Source organism: Marmota flaviventris (assembly GCF_047511675.1).
Source record: "Marmota flaviventris isolate mMarFla1 chromosome 5 unlocalized genomic scaffold, mMarFla1.hap1 SUPER_5_unloc_1, whole genome shotgun sequence".
NCBI lineage: Eukaryota > Metazoa > Chordata > Mammalia > Rodentia > Sciuridae > Marmota > Marmota flaviventris.
The window spans coordinates 2,569,616-2,581,826 of record NW_027287679.1 but is presented as its reverse complement, the minus strand read 5'-3'; the positions used below and the strand labels follow the sequence as shown (position 1 = coordinate 2,581,826).

At 41.8% G+C, this 12,211-nt stretch overlaps 1 long non-coding RNA gene across 1 annotated transcript in view; it reads left to right on the top strand.

The window, feature by feature from the left end:
- The first annotated feature begins 2,512 nt into the window (after positions 1–2,512).
- Positions 2,513–12,211, top strand: part of LOC139703631 (uncharacterized) — a 325,092-nt gene continuing 315,393 nt past the window's right edge. Inside the window, exons 1-2 of the long non-coding RNA XR_011705791.1 lie at positions 2,513–2,569; positions 11,739–11,800. This is a non-coding gene — a long non-coding RNA (uncharacterized lncRNA). The remainder of the gene's footprint in view (positions 2,570–11,738; positions 11,801–12,211) is intronic.

Sequence of the window (12,211 nt, the reverse complement as noted above, 5' to 3'; positions counted from 1 at the left end):
GCTTTGGGAATGCTACCTGGGAATAGAAAAAGGGAAAACTTATGTTTCAGTGTGGCTGCAGATATGAATGCCCCAGAAGAAAGTGTGGTAGAGAGGTCGGTTTCTTTATTACAAAGATTCAACCTCACTAATTTGAAGAGGGCCTTGTTAAGTTGCTGAGGCTGGTTTTGAAGTTATGTTCCTTCTGTATCATCCTCCGGAGTCACTGGGATTACAGGCCTGCACAGTACCCTTTTCTCCTTTCAGATGTGTTCTTTATGGGAAAGTGGGGGTGGGAGAGTGGTTTGAAATAGAATTCCAGGGCTTGGCTTTGGGAATGCTACCTAGGAAAAGAAACAGGGAAGATTTCTTCCAATATGGTTGCAAAAAGTGAGTATATTAACCCAATTCATTGTGATAAATGAATTGGTTCATTACAAAAATTCACCAAAACATCAGCTCTGTAGTTTGCAGGGCTTTGGAAGTGGATGGGTCTGTTCTGTACCCTGTGAACTGCAGGTGAATGTTTAACACTGATAACATTGACAGAACTAGGAATTCCTAATAGAAGTCACATATGATGAATGGTTACCAAATATTATCTGGGATATAGCAATTAAATAACATGTTTATTGTCTGAAAAGGAGTACCTAGATTTTCCTGTTGAAATATTAAATTTAAATGGATAACAGGAATGCTCCACTGTACCCAGCAAAGAATTTCATTCCTTCATTGAATCAAAGATTTTTATGGCATCGGTTAACAACTATTTGCATAGAGTAATTTGATGTAAAGAGGAACAGAGAAGTCTTGAAATAATTTTTTAATGCTTAGTTTAGTAAGAATCTGTAAACCCATATATCCCTGTCTAAATAGGGACAACGTGGCCCTGGGCAGGCTTCCTCTCTCTCTCTCCCTGCTCCCCCTACCTGTGCAGAGAGGTGGTACAGTGCCAGTTCCTTCTGTCATTCCTTGTATTTTAACCAGCTGTGAGGAAGCAGAATTTTATTTGTTTTTGTCTGATTTGAGTTTTCAGTAACTGAATGTTAACCATTAGTGCTCTACCACTGTGGTGCTGTAACGTGCATTGTGTGGGTTCTCTGCCTCAGTTGGCTAGACTCCTTTTGCTGTCTGAGGCCGTGGGTCTCCTAGGTCCCTCCCAAGTTCCTTCTTCCAGAACCTCACCTGTTTCCAGTGTAACTTTTATGTTCTTTACAATTTCATTCTATTTTTAAATTTGGTCCCCAAGTTGGCCCACTTTATAAGTATGTACACATTGGAAAATCGTGGTTATGGATAAATTGCAGTGCAGTGTGTGGAACAGCTCTCTGGCCGTTCATCCATGTGTGTTTATCTCTCTTACCTGTCTGTCTGTGTTTACTTTGTGTGACTAGATATAGTTTTTCACTGAATACCATTTGCATGAACATTTTTCTGTGTATTTCCATGTTCTTGTAAATGGTTTTCACTCATTTTCTCATGTTTAGTTCATTTGTGAGGTTGTTTCTTTTTTCTTTTAATATTTTCTGTACATGAATTTATTTCTCTTTGTAAAGACCGCAGACATCTGCCCTGAGGTAGGGCAGCCTTTTTGCCTCCTCTTGCAGTTTGATGGAGAGACCCCCTTTTAATAGATGTGACTATATCATTCTCTTTCTTTTGAATTTATCTTATTAAGAAAACCTAAAGGACAAGGGGTATAGGAGGTTCCAGAGGTAAATGCTTACATGTCCCCTCCTGGCCAGCAGGGAATGAGCCCTCCTGGGGCCACATTTCAGCAGTCAGACTGTGGCTCCCAACTTGGGAATGTGTTTACCCTTCTACAAGTTGGTTTTCATTCTGAACTGTGGGAGAAGCAGGTGCCTTAAAGTGTTTGCTTTTCCTTTTATTGAATTCTTTCTATTATTACCATATAATTAGTTTTTCATGCATTTAATAATTGTATTTCCTGATTATATTTTTATTTTTTTGACTGAAAATGAGTTGACTGAGAGGTAAAATATTTGGAGGCCTTGGTCATGTAGCACCAGCCTCTTCTAAAGTGATGGATGCCTGTCCCCTCCTTTTCAGTAAGGCCGGACCTGGCACTTACCATCTCTGAGGTCAGGGTTGGCTGCATTGGACACCAAGGCTGTAATTCCTCATATAGGCTTGTGACTCTGTACCCAGAAAGGCAGGAAGACAGTTCTGCCTAAGTAGAAATGTTCCCCTGGTGGGGCAGGTCCCCTTGCAGGAAGGACACCCTGCCTGAAAAGTGCTTTTGCCAAGACCGTGTCTTTCTGGCCTCATTTATCCAGGAGTCTAATACATCTCCTGTCACTTAGGGTCCCAAAGGGTATGTATGTGGGCTGGAGTATGCAGGGGTCTTGTGGCACCCTGGGCAGTCAGAGGCAGCTGGTGGGAGGAGGTGGCCTTCCACAGTCAGAGGCCTTCATCTCTCACCCTGTGCAGCTCAGAATTCATCTCCAGGACTGTATCTTCTCTGCTGTGTGAGGCCCAAGTGACTCTGGCTTAGATTTATCTCCCTGTGACCTGCAGGTGCTATGAGATTCCAGGGAGGATGTCAGGACTCCCCAGAAGGCAGGAAATGGTGAGTGTGTGGGGCCTGGACTGCTCAGGGAAGTGGGATGGTTAGAACTGGTGGGAACCAGCTGTGGCTGGACTCTGGCCTCCCACTGTCAGCCCCAGAGTCAGCCAGCCCAGACCTGAGTCAGATGCTGCTACAGCTCAGCCCTTGATGCCTTCAGGACATGATGTGGGCTGGTGCAGGTGGGTTCTCAGTATGCTGCCTGGTCTGCAGCCACTTTGGCAGAACCCTCTCTGCCCAGCTGGACCCCAGCCCTAGGCCCTCAGTGTGTAGTGAAAGCAGAGGGCCTCATGGATCCTGCTTCAGGTGTAGGGCTCCTGTGTGGAGGATGCTGATCTGAGGATTTGTGCTCCTTCTCCCCAGGAGTCACCTTGCTTTCCCCACCCAGCCCCTGCTAGGGTTGTTGGCACAACCTTAATATTCCTAACCTCTCCTCACATTTCCAGAATGTATCTCCCCCTCCTCTTCACAGCATTATCAATTCCTTGCTCCTCATACTGCATTCCAGCGGCACAGCATGAAAGATTTGTTTTCTGTTTCTGAATTTGCCATGTGGTGAGAGCAGAGGACAGTCAGCTGGAACTCCACTGTTAAAAGACTTTGTTCCTGTCTTCCTTTATCTTCCCCAAGCACAGACAATGTAAAATCTTTGGGTAGAAATTTCCTTTGACTCTTCACAGGGTCCTGTGTCCTCAACTACTTTCCTGTCCTTTCTTGGGGCTGTCCAAAGGTGCCCACAGCTACCTTGTGTCCTGCAGGAAGCAGGCAAATTCAGGCCCTGGGTCAGCCTTCCTAGAGGACAGCCTGAGGTGTGGGGTGTTGACTCTCAGGGGAGCAGCTGAAACCCCTGGGGCTGAGGAATCTCCTTGAACAGGCCCCAACTAAAGAGCTTCCTCCTTCTGACTTTGTCTCCCAAGCCCTATCCCCATTCTTTGGAGACAGGTGGACAGTGAGCCTGTGGATGGTGGTGCTGAGGGGCCAGGTCAGGAGTGATTCCTGCCCTTGCATTCTCTCACAGTTGTGTAGGAGGAAAACCCCAGTGCAGTGCTGTGCAAACCTGAAAAATCTCAAAGACTGGAGTCATGGTCCAGGTCTCTTGGGAGGGTAATCATGGAGTGTTTTGTGATCGAGACCAGGTAGGAGGATGTCCAGTTCTCAGGGAACCTTCGTTGCCCCTTCAGCCTGACACATCTGTGCTCCCTCAGCACCAGCCCTTTCTGTGTTTATCACTTTGAAATAATTTGCTCACCTATTAGAGACCTAGGTTTCCCTTAAACGTGAAATGTATGTATTCAGAGCTGAGCATGGTAAAATATTCTAAAGAGGTAAAAAGAAGTAGATTAAAAAAAAAAAAAAAAAAACCTAATGTTTTATTTGATACAAATTCTTATCTTTCTGCTTCTTCTGAGCATGTATAGAAATATCTAGAGACCTCAATTTTTTAATAATTTGATTTCAAATGGAATTACAGGTCCTAGACTCAGGAATAGTACTAGAAAAAAAAATCCATCTGTCATTTTTGCTGAAGAAAGTGATTAGATATTCACAAAACCTTAGTAGGTAAATTCAGACTACAAGGATCCATAAGAATATTGGTTCCTTTGTACAGTTAAGAATTCCTGATGGTGGAGAGTCTGTTTTGTTTCCTGTTTTCTGAACTTGGAAGATTAACAATAAATTTTATGAGGCAAACATGGCAGTTGCCTGAAATATCAAAATATAATCATTGTTTACAAATTGATTCAGTATCATGAAAATTGTTATTAAATGACATCTCTGCTGCGTGCACAGAACATGTTTACATGAGAACACTAATAATTCATGAGCATCCTTCATGATTTCATCTAATTCCATGTCCCTCCCAGATGCCCCTTCCTAATACCATTCCACTTGGAGTTCACCTTGCACCTTGTGAATTTGGGGGTTTGCATGGACCTTCTGACTATAATACTACCTGATGGTGTTCTCTACAAGGTGTTGGAGACTTCTGGACATTTGGCTACTCTTAGATATTCGTCTACTCTTTCCACTTGTAGAAGTAGTTTTCTGAATTTCCTCAACAAAGCCATCCTGGTCTTGGATTTCACAGAATTTAAGAAATGAAGCTGGAGAAACAAAAAAGCTGCTTCTCCACACTTTGATCAAAATGCATGCAATTCATTTCTTCATTTCTCTTGTTTCTTATTTCCTGTGTCTGCCGAATCCAGCCATCTGTGGTCTAGGCAGGTTCTGTGGCTTGGCTGCCAGAAACTGTTCACATCATGGCATATCACATAGGCTACAACGCCTTGAGGAATGAGTTGGAAGTGTTACCTGCTTCCTTTTAGAGGGAATTAAGGGTAGTTTTCATTTCCTCCTTAGTGTGGTGCAGAATCCACCATGACATTACTGGGCCAGGCCTTTCCTCTGATGATGGTTAGTTATCACTTCATTAGCCTGTCCATGTTGTGTGTTCCTCCTTCTGTGTGACTTGTGGTAGATTGTTTCTCTCCAAGAATTGGTCCAGTGATGAAGATCAGGAATTGAGCGAGACCAGAAACAGTACACAGGGGACCCAGAGCTGTGGAAAGCTAAGGATGTTTATTTTAAGCAACCCAGACATTATATATCCCTTGTGTTAGAGTTAAGCAAGTTGTTTGAGGTTACCATAAGCAAGATACCAAGAATAACATTAAAATAATGCAATGTTCACAAGCTACTTCTTTAATCTCTGTCTTAGATCTAAGTCCAATGATTAATCACAACTTAAGGGGAACAAGTTAACATGAATATTCCCCAAAATAATTTTAACCACAGAGTACGCGTAAAGCAAGACTCAGTCTTAAGAGGAACTTGTGGCAAGTCTGATCACGTCAGCAGAGTGTGTCCTGAGAATAGTGTGCTGTTCTTGCTTGCTCTGGTGTGCCAAGAGTTCGGAGGATGTTAACCTTCCACATGTCTTGAGACTTAAAGCACTCCATCAGTCCAGTATATCTGAGTTCACAAATTGTGGCCACACAGTTCTTAATAATATTCCTTTATGGTTCTTTTGCTCTCTGTAGGATTAATAATAGTCTACTGAGTTTCTTTTCTACTGAGTTAATTTTTATCTTTTTCTTTACTTTGCTGTTGTGTGTCATTACAAGGATATTCATGATGAACCCGCTTTTGATTTTTATTCTATTGATTTCAAGATTGCAGTTTCATTGGTGTCTTATATGCTAGCATCAGATGTATGTTCACCTTGTTCTTTGTTCTTTAGTTCCTAAAGTGGAAGTTTGAATAGTTGATTTTAGTTCTTCTTTTCTAATGTAAGCCTTCAGCACCTTTAATCCCCCCTAAGCCCTGCCTGTGCTCTGTTCCACAAAGTTTCCTAAGATGCAGTTTCAGTTCTTTTCCATTAAAATATTCAGACTGATCCTGAGACACCCTTGACCCATGTGCTGTTTAGAACTTTGGGATTTGACCTGCAGATATCTGGTGGTCCCCCAGCTGTGTTTCTGTTACTGATGCCATGGTAATTCCAGTGTTCCTGGTGCCATGTTGGGATTTGGTAGCCTTCTGTACTAACGCCTGTTGGGGCTTAGAGTGTCTGGTCTTAGCGACTCTCCTGTGATGTTGAGAAGGATGTGTGCTCTGCTGCTCTTGGTTGAAGTGCCCTAGATGTGTCCATGAAAACACTGTAGTGGGTGTGATGTTGAGTCAGACTGTCATCTTGAGTGCTCTCCTGTGTGCTCCATCTGTCACTCACAGTTAGATGATTGCTATCGCCATGTTTCCTTGTGAGTCTCTCAGTTGTTTATCAGGTGTTTTGAACTGTTGTAGGTCATGCATCTAAATGATCAAGGTAGTGGGTTTTAAGTCTTTTTAATGAGTCTAGTGTCAGTAATTTTTTTTTTTTTTTTTTTTTTTTTTTTTTTTTTTTTTTTGGTGCTGGGGAATGAACCCTGGGCCTTGTGCATGCAAGGCAAGCACTTCACCAACTGAGCTCTATCCCCACCCCTCAATAGTGGTTTAATTCAAGCATTTTTTCCACTGATGAGATGTATTTTCCTATTGTGTGTTTTTTTATTTTGTTGCTTTCAAAAAGTGGGTATATGAATATTATAATGGTTCCTCTGAAATTAGTTTTTCCCTCTATTCAGAGTTTGCTCTTGTTTGCTATTATGTATAGTGACTTTCCAGAGTATTTTTGGAGACAGTAGTTTAGTTGCTCAGTGTACTCAGAGGGTCTCTCTCAGCTTTTTTTGAGCCTGAGTTTTGACAGAATTCCGTGAGGAAATAGCTGGAAAGAAAACAGAAGAAACATCAAGAGCTCAGCTCCTCCAGGGCCTGTGGACATTTGTGCTGGGGCTGCTGCTTTAACACATGGTCATGCTGTTTGTACCCCTCCAGCCTCAGTTCTCTGCAGAACTGAGCCTGGAGGGCAGCCAGTGCTCAGCATTGGGTCTTGGGGCTCAAGGTGAGGCAGAACATCATGGGGGAAGATTGTGTGGTGATCAGGAAGCAGAGATAGAGGTTTCCACTCACCAGATACAATATATCCCCCATAGCCACACCCAATGAACCTCTTCCTCCAGCCACACCCCAGCTGCCTCCAGTCACCACCCAGTTAATCCCATCAGGGACTAATTCACCAATTAGGTTAAAGTATATAACACAATCATTTTTCCTTCAAACCTTCTTGCATTGTCTCACACATGAACTTTTGGGGGACACCTCACATCCAAGCTGTAATACTCAGACTGCTGTCTTCTATATTATCATGCATGTATTAAGCATATATATTATGTACTATATATTATTGCTTTTATTATTGTTCCATATTTGTTTTTGGGATTCTTTTATAAATGAAATTTTGTCTTAATTTCATTTCAGTATTTTATTTCATATATAGAAGTTGATTTTTTATTATGAATTCATTTTTATTGAGGAATTTTTTTCTTTTCTTTTTCTACCAACTGAGCTACAAACCCCAGCCCCTTTTAATTGATTTTTATTGAGTTTTGTGTCTTACTTTTTCACTGCTGGCCTTGAGCACACATCTTCCTATTTATTGGGTGCTTCCAGGTTTTAAGCACCACTTGTCCTGTTGCTGTAAGTTTTGCAGTGCAGCGTGCACGAGGACCTACATGTGGACTCATTGGGGATACATCAACTTTGGGAAATGGCTTGGGGTCCAGGAACCACCACTGTGACATATGACATGCAGATGATCACTTCAGCCTTTGAAAGTTGAGTGGTCATGGCCCTGTGAGGAGGTTTGTGTGAGGCCTCTGTGTATGTGTGGGTGTGCTGGAGCCCCACAAATTCTCAGGTTCTGATCTCCCGCTGTGAGCAGGCTTTCTGGTAGGAGCAGCAGTGAAGGAGCAACCTCAAATGTCCCTGTTCTTTTGCAGTAGAGACTCTAGGGAGCGGGAAGCCAGAAATAAGTCAAATGCACATTGTGTGAGCTGGTTGCTGTGGATGATGGAGAGAGGTGATGGGTGCAGAGGCTGCTCTGACTCCTTCCATCTTGGGGCCTGTGGATGCTGTCTCTGTGGGTGAGTCCCACCTGTCTTCCCACCCTGTCCTCCCTCTGGTGACAATCTTGTACTTTCTGTGAAATCACTCTGTAGCTCACCCTGTGAGGGGGACACACAAGGGCCTTGTGTGCTGCTTTCTTTCTCTGAACTTGGTGCCATAGTCCCAGCCTCAGTGCTGCAAATGACAGGACTGAAAGGTGTTTTTGGTGAAATCAAATTGATCTGTTATGCTTTCATTAATCTCATGGATGGTACAACATCCCAGAAACCATTTCCAAATCTAGTGTTGTGAGACTTGTGCTCTGCATGTTCTTGTGGGAATTGATGAGATTTACATCTTATGTTCTAATCCTAGGGGAAAGCTTTTTTTTTTTTTTTTTCACCATAGGTCATGATGGTCCTCTCTGCTTTCCAGGTATTACTTAATTATGTTGAAGTAACCCCTTTCTTGACCAAATTTGTTCTGCTGTTTATTGTACAAGTGTGTTGTCTTTTTCAAATGTTTTTTTTTTTTCTGCACCAAGTGAGATGGCTCTGTGTTTCAGTCATGTTGCAAATCCTGTGTCACACCAATTGATTTTCAAGTGTGAGACCATCTTGCAGTTCAAGAATACAGTTCCTTGGTCTTTATGTGTATTCCTTAAATGAATCTCCTCAGACGGTTTATTGGTATTTATTTGAAGATTTTTGCATAGGTATTCATGAAAGACAGTTATGTGCAATTTTTTATACATAATCAGCACAATTTTGGCCTCAAGGAGTGATTGTGGAAGTGCTTTCCCCTTTTCAGTTTTCAGAAAGAATTTGAAGAAGATATGTATTAATTGTGGTGAATTTGGGGGAGATTTCAGCAGTGAACTGCTGCTCCTGGGTTTTCATTCACTGAGGCTAATTCACTCTGTCCATGTCTAGAACTGTTCATATTTTCTCTTTCTTCTGTATATGGTGTGTTTCTCGACTTCTGTCCACTTCCTCTGTGTCACTCCATCTGTTGTACCTTGGGGACTTGTTAACTGAGGTGTGACCTACGGTTCCTTCAGCCATGCTGTTGTGATGGAGGTATTCTGCTGGTGGTGCGGTGTCTTTTCAGGGGCATTCTCTTGACTGGGCCTTGCCCTGGTCTTCAGGACACTCAGGCCTCCCAGGGCCATTCTTCATGAGCACTTCTCAGCCCTTCCTCCTCCTGATCTATGCAGGAAGAGTAGGGGAAGATGGGCTGGGGGTTCTCTTTCCCCAGACGTGTTGGCTGAGAACGTCTCAGGTGAGTGAGCCTTTGGAAAGAGCTTCTTCAGAATGTAGGGCTCAGGAAGGATGGGTTCTCTGGGAATAGTAGAAAATGTCCTCTTTCTTGTCCCCATGCCTTAACCAGTGAGCTTGAGGTGGGGCAAGATGTAAGCATGCATGCATACAAGGTCATAAGGGAGCTAGTGAAGGAGGGAGAGAGGGAGAGAGAGGGAGAGAATCTTCACTGTGATATACTGTCAGTGTCTCTGGGGAAAAAACATTATAAATTTGTAGGAATAGTCAGGAAAACCCATGGGCTGCAGGTCGTGGTAAATTTCACAAGAGACAATACTGCTGCAGGGGCAGCCTCCTGCTCTCCCCAGTCCTCCGTCCTGACCCAGGGGTCCTGGGCCTGCAGTGGGTGTCAACGCCATGCGCTTGCCGTTCTCCTGGGCCTTATTCTTCACTGAGGTGGTCCTCTCTCCACACGTGGCTTTCACCTTCTGCTCCACGTCCTGGTGTTCCATTTCAGTTGTGCATTTATTCCTCTCACTCTGTGATCTTGCTCTGTGGTGTTGCACGTATTGCAGGTTTCTCCTCCATTTTTATCTTTTAATTCCCTTTATTTAATGTATTTGAATTTCTCATTTTTTTCAATATTTACTCTTTCAATGTTTACTCTTTGTGAAAAAGAGTTTTGGATTCTGTAAGACATTTCTTATACACATCTGAAAGTGTTTAGTTTTGTTTTTCACATCAGAATCTCTAATGAACAATAGTCTATGGATTAGAGAGGAAAACAGTGTATGTTTGCAATTAGATACCAGTTAGTTTTGGTCCCATTTCACATTGTTTGTGATTTATTTTTCCCTCTCAAATACCTTTTATGTCATTATTAAGCTCTTCCTATAATTGTCAGCCCCCTGAAAATTTGTTTCTGTCTTGCTTCATTCTTACTCTGTCTGATAGCACAGAATCAGCAGATAGAGTAAGAATGAAACAATAATTCTGAGTGTCATAATTAGAAAGTCCTTTATGTACATTCATATGTCACATAAATACAGGGATACATTCTGGAGGAGCATTTTTAGGCTGCCTCACCATTGCACAAACATCTTTCTGTATTCCCCAAATCCTGGATGGCACAGCCTCTTGCACACCTAGGCTTTATGGTCTCAATGTTTCCTGGGATAAAAATCTCCACAGCATTTTGCTTTATGAAATACTGTAGTTAACAGTACATTAGGTTTGTTTATACCAGCAGCACTGTGCACACACAAGGAGTCCCTTTACTACAGACAACTTTAGTATATATTAATAATATAATAATAATGACCTATTATTAACCCAAAACACCTTTGAGCAAAACGTTATTATGAGGCACATGACTGTAGACTATATAAGCCAACAGTCTGCTGCATTTACACATTAATTATTCTTATTACACTTGGAAAAGTAGCATCCATTGACTACTTCTAAGTGTTATTGAGATTATATCAAATTATATATGGATATCACATGGAAGAATGACATCTTAGGGATATTGATTTTTTTTTTTTTTTTTTAATTCATGGTAGCTTTCTACTTATCCCATTCTGTTTTGACATCAACTTAAAGAAAGTATCAACTTGTTCTGTGTGTTGATCATTAGGCCTTCAGTAAATCTGTTTCAAACAACCAATGGTTCTCTTGGTGTAGTCCCACAGGATGAGCTCAATCCCCAGTTAACACATTGTGACCACCTGGATGAAATATTGTCTATCAGAGAGTCTGTGCCTGTCCAAAGGAATTATTTTTATTTATTTATTTATTTATTTATTTTTTGAGGGGGTGGCAGGAGTTGAGGGACAGGGACCTGATCCTTTAAGGTCTTATCCTAAGAAAATAACTAAATAATAGGCTTTCTGAAGGAAAGCAGAAATCTAGTATATAGCATGTTGTTTCCCTGCTATAACTATAACTATACTATAACTCAGTGTTAATGCTCAGTTTGGTAGGATCCCTCCCAAATCCTTAGGTCTCCCTATCTGCAAACTTTCAACTTTGTCAGTAGGCCGTTCTAAGGGTGTGCACTGTCAGGAGGACTAATATTAGTTCTCTTCTTCACATGAGGTAGTAGGGCTTCATTAGTCCATGTATTAGACATGCACCCTACAAAGACTCCATGAGAAGGGTGTTTTTCTATTGCTTTTCTGAGTAGTTCCTTTCTAATATTGGAATGCATATGTTTGCGGAAGTAAGTTCTGACAGTTTGAGTTTTTCTGGACAAATCATGGAGTAAATATTGGAGACCTCAAAATCATGTGAATATCTTGTGTGTAGAGAAGAGATCCCTCATGGTTTCAATCTCTTCTGGTCTCCAACACACATTTGTGTGATATTTTAGAATATTTAGATATTTTTGATGATACATAATTCCTAATGATTTTATGGTTTCCTTTCAGGAAGTAAACAGTACGATCAGAACATTGAAGATCAGAGCAAAAACTCCATGGAGGAATCTAAGGTAATTTTACTCAAAAGAGGAAGCAGGGTCCCTTGAGGGAATTCTAGCACATCCTATAAGTTTACATGCAAGGAAACAAAAGACATAGGCACAATATAGAATTCTTAGCAATTTTTCACCAGAAATATAAGCTTAATGAAGATATATATTTAGTGTATAAAGAATAATTGATTTTCTGACAGTACTGATACCACATTCTTGATACCACTGTTTTTGTTTTGAGGGGGTAACAGGGATTGAACTCAGGGGCACTTGACCACTGAGCCACATCCCCAGCCCTACTTCTTTTTATTTGATTTAGAGACAAGGTCTTATTGAATTGCTTGGCCCCTTGCTTTTGCTGAGGCTGGCTTTGACCTTGCGATCCTCTTGCTTTAGCCTCCAGAGCCTTTGGAATTACAGGCATGCATC